The 8,833-nt window shown below is 43.9% G+C and overlaps 1 long non-coding RNA gene across 1 annotated transcript; it reads right to left on the bottom strand.

The window, feature by feature from the left end:
* Positions 1 to 1,014: 1,014 nt before the first annotated feature.
* On the bottom strand, positions 1,015 to 8,373 carry LOC114789228 (uncharacterized). Its single transcript, XR_003749633.1, has 3 exons — positions 8,248 to 8,373; positions 1,713 to 1,838; positions 1,015 to 1,143 (listed from the first exon to the last, which is right to left on the bottom strand). It is a non-coding gene; the product is annotated as an uncharacterized LOC114789228 (long non-coding RNA).
* Between the last annotated feature and the right edge of the window lie 460 nt (positions 8,374 to 8,833).

Here is an 8,833-nt window from a genome sequence, read left to right as displayed (position 1 = left end):
AAATGTCCTCGACATTCGACCCTTGTCTTTGATGATGCATGTGATATTCTTGAAAGTCTTTTTACAAAAAAAGAATGATTACCAAACCCTCAAGGGGGATGACAAAAAAGAGAAAAAGCGTGCGCTTTGCAGATTTTGTCTGCAGTTACGTCACTGCCAAAATCTGTCTGTATAGCAAAAAAGAAGCTCCCACCAATACACCTGTTCACTGCAAACACACCGTGTATGCCTTAGAGATGATCAAATAGTCCTCAGTCCGCAGTCTCAGTCATGCTCCACCTGTTCTCCAGTTACACACATTTTGTTACACACATTTCCTTTGTGGCCTCTTGAATTTTTTGGACTTTATTAGTGGGGGCGGAGCCTGATGTCGATAAACCACTGAGAAACACACAAAAAAGTGAAATACTGCAGTATTTACCGCAGTATCCGTGAATGAGCGATGGACTCCTCCACTCATGTGGACTCCTCCACTAATCTCATTTTTGCAGTGAACTGGTGACAGGGTCGTCGGCATCCATCTGAAAAGCTACTCCAGGACAAAAAAGGGAATCTTATGTATGGTCAAAGAATTAACCACGGTTTAATTCTGATTCTAAAGATAGACCTGCCTTTGACAAGAACAATTCGATTTGGAAGAGCACGGCTTCTGAAGAGCCGTGGACCATTTGGCGATATGGGTAAAAATGGCCTTTTAATTTGTGTGAATCAATTTAGAATCAAGTTAATGAGCACATTTGTTTGTGCTCCAGAACACGCACATGCTTTGATGTGAAACTGAAATTGGACTTTGTTCGACTAAGGATGATAATGAATGTTCACAGTCATTCTCTGACTGATTATCACAGTCTCTTCCTCCATGCTAGGGTCTAATTGTGCGCTAATGTGGCCTAACAAAGCATGTTGTACTGAAGTCATGCTGCACATTACAAGATAGGTTATGATATAATTACACACTAACTATTTACATATCTTACCTGACAGCTAGGATTTCCAGATGTGCTGTGCGTAATTGAGGGTTTATTTATTACATGCTGAGAGTGTCACAGTGGGGGGTTGGGCTTCTTCCCTTGACTGTTCCACATCTTTTTTTGGTGCTGAACAGTATTTGAACAGTCTTCATGATCATTTTGAGGCCAACCACTGCTGGACCAAATCACAAACAGCGGTATAGGACATACATTTCAAATGAAAACTCATGACCAGCTTGTTCTACTGGAAATAGGATATGAATGAATACTAATAAAGGATATTGAATTTTTACAACCATTGAACAAAAATCTAATGACTAAACACTGAACACACAGAAGCATTTGGCGCAAAATGTCACTATTTTTGACTATATTTGAATTAAAAAAATACACTGTAAAAAGTGAACACTGGCTTAAGTAATCTGTCACACCTAAAATTTTAGCATTGCCTTAATTTTAATAAAAAGGTTGCAGCAGGTTTATTTTATATTATGTCAATGCTAAAATATTAGGTGTGACAGATTTAAGTTTAGCCAGTTTTCACTTTTTACATTGTGTATTAAAAAGGTATATTTATCAGGAACATTTCTTCACATTTTGACAATCATTTTAGTAAACCATTCCCCACGATTCATAACCAAAAATTGTTAATAAACCATAACCATTATTTAGTGAATACATTGTACCAGTGCAGTAAATTTGTGGAAAAATTGCATGCATGTAATTGAGGTTGTGACCTACTGATCATGCAGGGGGTCCTTCAGGTGAGAAGATGTATCTTTTTTTGATGAAACACCAGTATGACCATTTCTGACCATTGTATATGGGAATTTTCTGCAAGAGCCACAGCCACCCCAGTTCATTTACCTGCATTACAAATGCACGATCTAAGATATTTAATGCATCACAATACTTTCTTAGTTACTATACCTCGTTTTTTCTAATATTTCCTTATTTATCAGGCGGTTTATCAGACTGATTAACAATGGAAAACCGACACCTTGGATGCAACAAGACTCAAAACAGACCCCAAAAAAAAAACAAAACACAAATTAAAGGCCAACATTATCTTCAGACAAAAATTCAAATATATATATTTCTCCTCTCCAGCAGAATTTAGTTGGAACAGAAAGCGCTGTTGGACTGAGGAGTGTGCAACCATGTGAAGGCCTGCTAATGAACAGAAGGTGTTGTCTCACACTCTAGGCCATTCACACACCGACACACACACATACACACTACAAGAAGTGTAATATTAACACTCTTTCTACTTCATAATTAATGTAAAACTGCCACCAGCTTTATCACAGAGTACAGTGAACTTAAAAACACACACACACACAGACACACACACACATACACACACACACAAGTGTGAAAAGTTGTTGGACTCCCAGTGTAAACAAACCATCCACATGGAGCAAACAGAGCCTGGCTGGAGCACCTGATGACGAGGACAGAGACAGGCGCCCGGTTGTGTAATCAGAGCAGCTTTACACCCTCCTCGCAGTCAGTGGCGCATACACCTCCAAACACATTAATAGATGCCATAGCATGCATTCTCACACACACTTACTAACATTTGCTTTTTTTTTTTTTTTTACCAGCCAGAAAGTTTGAAAAGTCATGTTTTTTTTTTTTTTTTGTTGAGAGGGGCAGGGTTTGCAAAGAAAATGATTACCGTTGTCAGACAATTTTACACCAATTTCTCACAGCCTCAGTCATTCGCTCCATAGCAATGCCAGGACGATGGCCAAGTCTGCTGCTTTTCAGATAGTACAGTTATGAATAATGACTAAAAAGAAAAGTTGGACCCCGGATGGCTGCTTGTAAACCTTAAACGAAGCCATCATTAGCATGGCCATTCTCAATTAAGTAAATCTGAAAAGTATTGTGCTGTCGATCTGGTCATGGACTTGGCGTTTTGACGTGCTGGTTGCAGAGGGTTTTGTCTTTCTGGTGTTCAGTTTCATGTGTATTTGTATAACATCTGCTCATGTCCCTAGAGCACAAACTTCATTATTGAAATGTTTTAATTTTTTAATTACGATCTGAACCAATGCGAAGAGAATCAGGAATAGGCCGAACGTTACAAGTGAGGGTGAAGTATGCGTTATTAGACTCATCAACAACTGCTTCTGTTCACGGTGGAGGAAAAAAGCCCGGTTAAAAAACTGATTCAGGCTGAAGCTGTTGCCCTCCTTGACACATAATGTGGCGTGTTATGCAACGTCGGCGGCTAACTACCAGCTACGACTCTGAGAAATGTTCCGCGAGAAATGATTCATGGTGGTGCCAGTGTCAGCGCTCCTCCTTTCTGCACCCAGTGTCTGTAATCCACAACAAGGCAATTTATTAATAAGCGCTGTGGACATAAATAGAGTCATCAAGGGGGTGGCTTTACCACTAGACAAGTTCCTCAAGGTTTGGTCATTTCAATTTCAAAATTACAATTCCTGTTAGTTCATTCAGTGCGCCTTGAAAACTAAATTTTTTTCCTTACAGGGGAAATCGGATTAAATTGTTAAACAATCAGCTGGATAAGCTGGAAAAAAAGTTCAAAGAGACAATTCTTCCTTAAACATGTAAGGCAAATTTATATAGCCCATTTCTTTATATAGCACACAGTGGCTTTTCAGATTAAAGGTTTTCTTCCATTGTGAAAAAAAGATCATTTTTACCTCCGCATGCCCCAAAATGGACCATGCTTGCTGTGGGCAAAAATAAGATTTAGTGAGTAAGTGTTTCTATTACTATATTAATATATATATTAATATCTATGATTATCCTGCTTCTAGGATTGTGGCCCAAGATCGCTGTCAGTGTGCCCTTGAAAACAAATAGCTAATGAAGCTAGAAATGTCACACGTAAAATCAACTTGAGCACGTTTTCCTGTGCAAACCAAGCCTCCCACTCTGTCCTTTCATCTGACATCCACATATTTATCTGAATGCCATTTTTTTTGGGAAAGGGTTATTACACTCATCTCTAAACCAGAAGACCACAAAGTCACATGTTCAGACCCCACTTACTACCATTGTGTCCATGAGCAAGACACTTAACCCTGAGTATGTGTCCAGGGGGGGGACGACTGCCCTGCAACTACTTGTAAATCGTCTGATAAATGGAGGCTCCAATATGCAAGATCTCATCGTGCCTTTATGAGGGCCATAGTTATAACGGAGTTACATCTGCGTAACAGATGCGTAAACACCTCGATGTTCGAGGTAAAAGGATTCATAAACTCCCCACATCACCTCCCTTTATTTTGTACTCAATCATTTTTCCTGTAATCCCTGCAAAATGTAATGCGTTTCTGTGTTTACAATCCCTCTCCACAAAGATATAGTTACAAAGCCCTCACACACAAATGTGTGGAGAAAGACTCGCTCTAATCCCTCCCACCCCACCCCGTGTTGTAGTTGGCCTGACCCACTTTGTCTGGCTGCCTCTGCAGCAGGCCTGAGTCTCCACTGGGTTCAGCTCAGGTCAGTGGACCTCTACTGCCACCTGCGGTGCCTACAGAACTTGGGTGTGTGTTTTTGTATGTTTGCATTAATGCACATGTAAGTTTTGCAGTGTGTGTGTGTGTGTGTGTGTGTGTGTATATATATATATATATATATATATATGCACACACAGTTTATACAGAAGGAAATACAACAAAAAAAAATCTCTGCATTTTTGTTCTGCTGAGCTAGAACGCCGGACGGGCTGGGCCGAACAATGACTAAGGGGGTTCTTTTACATGCGCGTAGTGTTACAATGAAAACAGGCACCATATTTAGGATCAAAAAGAAGCAATAAATAATGAAAGCTAAGCTTGCCTCAACATCCTCTTAAACTGAATCTGGTAACAGTTTTTTTTTTTTTTTTTTTTTTTTTATGCGGAAGCACAATGACTTTATTCAGGCACACAACAACAGACGATGTGTGCGCTGAATGTTAAGCTGCCAGCGAGCACAGATACTGCAGACGGCGCTTGGAGAGCTACGTTTTCTTCCTGCAGATGAAGAGGCTGCCTTGGCATCTGGCTTCGGCGAGGCTGCGGAGAATGTGTGCGGGGAGACACGTAGCATATTAATTTGTAATCTACTTGACACAATTTTCATCCAACGTCCCATTATTTAGTGATAAAGGCGGCCGCGGTAATGGGCCCATCTTGAGTCTGCCTGCGACTAATACCCAGTGTTCCCTCCTGAATATGCATCCACGACGCACCAGGGTAAACACACTATTTAATACTAGAGACCCGGTGAACCTCAAGCTCTTCGGTTAGTGGTTAGTGGCTGAACTAACTAGCGTCCTGGGAGCCGGGAGGAAGCGGGGACACGTTCGTTCCTCCGTTCAAGACTCCAGCCGTAGGTCGGCTGAAGGGCTGGACCTGCCAGGGAGGAGGAACTCTGCTCTGTACTTTTCTCAGCACACTAGCTCACACGCTGTTCACTCCTCATTTTTCCCCTCAGCCCCTGCTGGACCAGGAGGGCGCCAAAGAACCTCGTCTTTACACTGGGAAAACGTGCGTGATGTTTCCTTGTCCAAATGTCCTTGGTGGAGATGCAGATAAAATACATTTTGAAGTTCGGGTGAGCGTTTAGGACGAGCAACAGTCCTTCCATGTCACATAGGCAGGTACGCTTTATTAAAGATCAGAGGGAATTGTGCAAAAACGATCCAACGTGAACATGGAGCCGATTCCTTTGGGAAGCTGCCAAAACAAGCGAAGCGGTCTTTAAGATCTTTGTTCACACGTTCCCCAACTTTGTAAAAAGGAGGCCCTGCCCAGCAATTTTCCCCAGCACCCAGAGATGTTTCCCCCTTCAGTCGCTGCCTGGGGAGTGTAGCACTGCCCATTAATTGCAGGAGTGGGTTCAGGGATGACAGGAGACCCAAGGAACGGCGGCCATTAGCGTTCCTGGAGATGGGCATTCAAAGATTGCTCGGGCAAGCGTGGCGGAAACTGAGCCACGACATCAGATGTGTGATCTGAATCCGCTTCTAACATAGATCTCACTGTTCCATTTGATCATTTACATTTACATTTACAGCATTTATCAGACGCCCTTATCCAGAGCGACTTACAATCAGTATTACAGGGACAGTCCCCCCCTGGAGCAATTTAGAGTTAAGTGTCTTGCTCAGGGACACAATGGTAGTAAGTGGGATTCGAACCCGGGTCTTCTGGTTCATAGGCGAGTGTGTTACCCACGAGGCTACTTCCACCCAGGGGACGAGTGCCTCCTGCCACCAACCGACTGAATTGAATAAATAAATGAGCAGTCTGGGGTGGCGGCCACATGGATCCACCTGCCCCAGATATTCAGTTTTACACTCTGTAATTGTTTAGGGATTTTTTTTTTTTTTTTGTACACCAGCACCAGACAGCTCCGTGATACGTACAATGTTTTCCTTCCCTCTGGATGCGGTGGCTCCGGCTCTCGGATGGACGGGACACCATTTACTTCCACGTTCCCTTGGTGAAGCTCAAAAACCGTAGCAGCCAGCAGACCTCACTCGTGGCGCACAAGGCAGACGTGGCGGACTTGGCACAGAGGCAGATAAAGTCTGCTGTCTGAATACATGTGTACGAAAAGGGAAGTTCTGAAGTGCTACTTGTGCCGGGCCGGAGGCTGCCATGAGAACTCAGCCAAACCGGCCATGAACCTACAAGAACTCAGCAACTTAATCCGGACTGTGATTCTGTTTAAAGACTTATTGCAGCGAAACATTTTAATGCAACTAACACGGCCGAGTTTCTTGTCCACTTCCTGTGTGGGTCCGGCCTATTCCGTGGATGCAAAATGTACTGTAGCCAGAAACTAGTGGACATGGGAGTGGACAGTGAAGGACTTTAAGGGCCGAAAAGGAACTCGTGGCCGCCGCAGAGCAACGTGCTCATGAGCCAGCTAATCCATGAGCATGATTAATTACATTTACATTTAGAGCATTTATCAGACGCCCTTATCCAGAGCAACTCACAATCAGTAGTTACAGGGACAGTCCCCCCCCGGAGCAACTCAGGGTTAAGTGTCTTGCTCAGGGACATGATGGTAGTAAGTGGGATTTGAACCTGGGTCTTCTGGTTCATAGGCGAGTGTGTTACCCACTAGGCTACTAGCACCCGTATTGCAAATTCATTCATATTGTGCAATTCGTTTGTCAGAAAATAATTGTTTCCTTATACGACTTGTCTTGTCCTGTCTAGGGATTGTGTTATTAATGGCTATTTGAAAAAAAAATTTTTTGATAATCATTGGGGGAAACATTGCATGAAAATTGCAATCCCAGCAATCTCTTTCGCGGAACTGCAGTGTCGAGACATCACGTCCCTTTTTTTTACGGACGACAATGAGCGCTTTCCTGAACAAAAAGGGCCCTTTGTAGAGTTATGTTTTTTTGTTTTGTTTGTTTCTGCTGCTACGCTCATCCTTTCCTCCATGAATAGTTGTGCTGATGCAGTGCACAGCGGGGAGATTTCCCCGAGAATCAGATCACGTGAGACCAGGCCGCGCATCTGACATGCGTTTCTGGCGCCGCGCGCTAAATTAATTCATTAACCGGGAAATTGTTTACAATGGCGGGCGGGCCGCGACTGGTCATTAGAAACGGCGAGTGCTCCTCAAAAGAGACACCGTGTCCAGGCAAACAGCCTAATGAGCGGCTCACCTGAGAGGGTACAAAACGTGCCGTCCGCCGGGCAGCTGGCCAGAGGGGTGCTGGGCGGAGGCTCCCACGCACATGCGTGCAAATGTCGTATGCGGCCATGCACCAAATCAAGCGACCATGCGGCCATCTCGTCCTCAGTCGCAAGTTTACACGCTGAATGCGAACGGACTGACTGTCAAGAGTGCACCACGTGCACAATATGTTCGAAAATAAACGACTTTACTGTCGCATTTGCAGCGATTTATAAGCACTGTGCCCATCAGAAGGAGTAGGAGTCCCAGGCCCGTGAATCAGGCCCCGGCTTATTTGCCCTTGATATTTTACGGCTCCGGCAGAGGAGATCGGAGTGCAACGTCTGAGGTGAACATGGGACGGAATCAAAAACATGTCGAGATGTGAAGAGGCGGACCACCGATTCCCAGACTTGGCATATTAATGGCTGAACATTCGAGATTTAATCGCCTTTCTTTTCAGGCATCTTTCACTTAGTCCAAACAATTTAACTAGAAAAATAATCCCAGCTCTGTCGCTGCAGGGTTCAGGATTCCAGATTCGAAAAAAAAAACCCCACCAGGGGAGAAGCAGGAAGTAGCTAAACTGCCACATTACCTCTCTGTTATTTCCACTCCGTCTGTGAAGTAGCGACTCTGAGCTCGGCAGCCTTGCGAAAAAGTTAACCCAAGGTGTTAAGAATGTGGGAGCCACTGTCTGTGAATCATCTGAGAGCGACTTTAGGGGAACTTTTTTAAGAGTTTCGGGTTTTTTTTGTTGTTGTTGTTGTAATAAATAGGGAGCGGAGACGTCTGGGTGGGGGCTGAAAAAAACAGCGGTTTTCTCTTCCTTATGGGAGCAAATTTGCTGCTCTTCAAGCGCGTTACCAGCCGTGCTGGATTACCGCTAGTCACCGCTGAAGGTTCGCCAGCACCATCGCAGCTGCCTCTGCACTATTCACGGATATTTTTGTGCACTTCGAGAACAGAAAGAATATTCGGAACACTTCTTGACGCGGGCGCAATGAAGATGCACACAGGGCCAAATGTCATTGTTTTTAACAGGACATAATTTGGTTTGCTCATTAAAATGTGATCAAAAATCGGGTCGGTGTTGTATATAGGGTGGTAGTAGCCTATGAACCAGGAGACCCAGGTTGAGGGGCAGTGGTGGCCTAGCGGCTAAAGGAGCGGCCCCGCAATCA

Source organism: Denticeps clupeoides, chromosome 4 (assembly GCF_900700375.1).
Source record: "Denticeps clupeoides chromosome 4, fDenClu1.1, whole genome shotgun sequence".
Lineage (NCBI taxonomy): Eukaryota > Metazoa > Chordata > Actinopteri > Clupeiformes > Denticipitidae > Denticeps > Denticeps clupeoides.
This window is presented reverse-complemented; position numbering and strand designations above follow the sequence as displayed.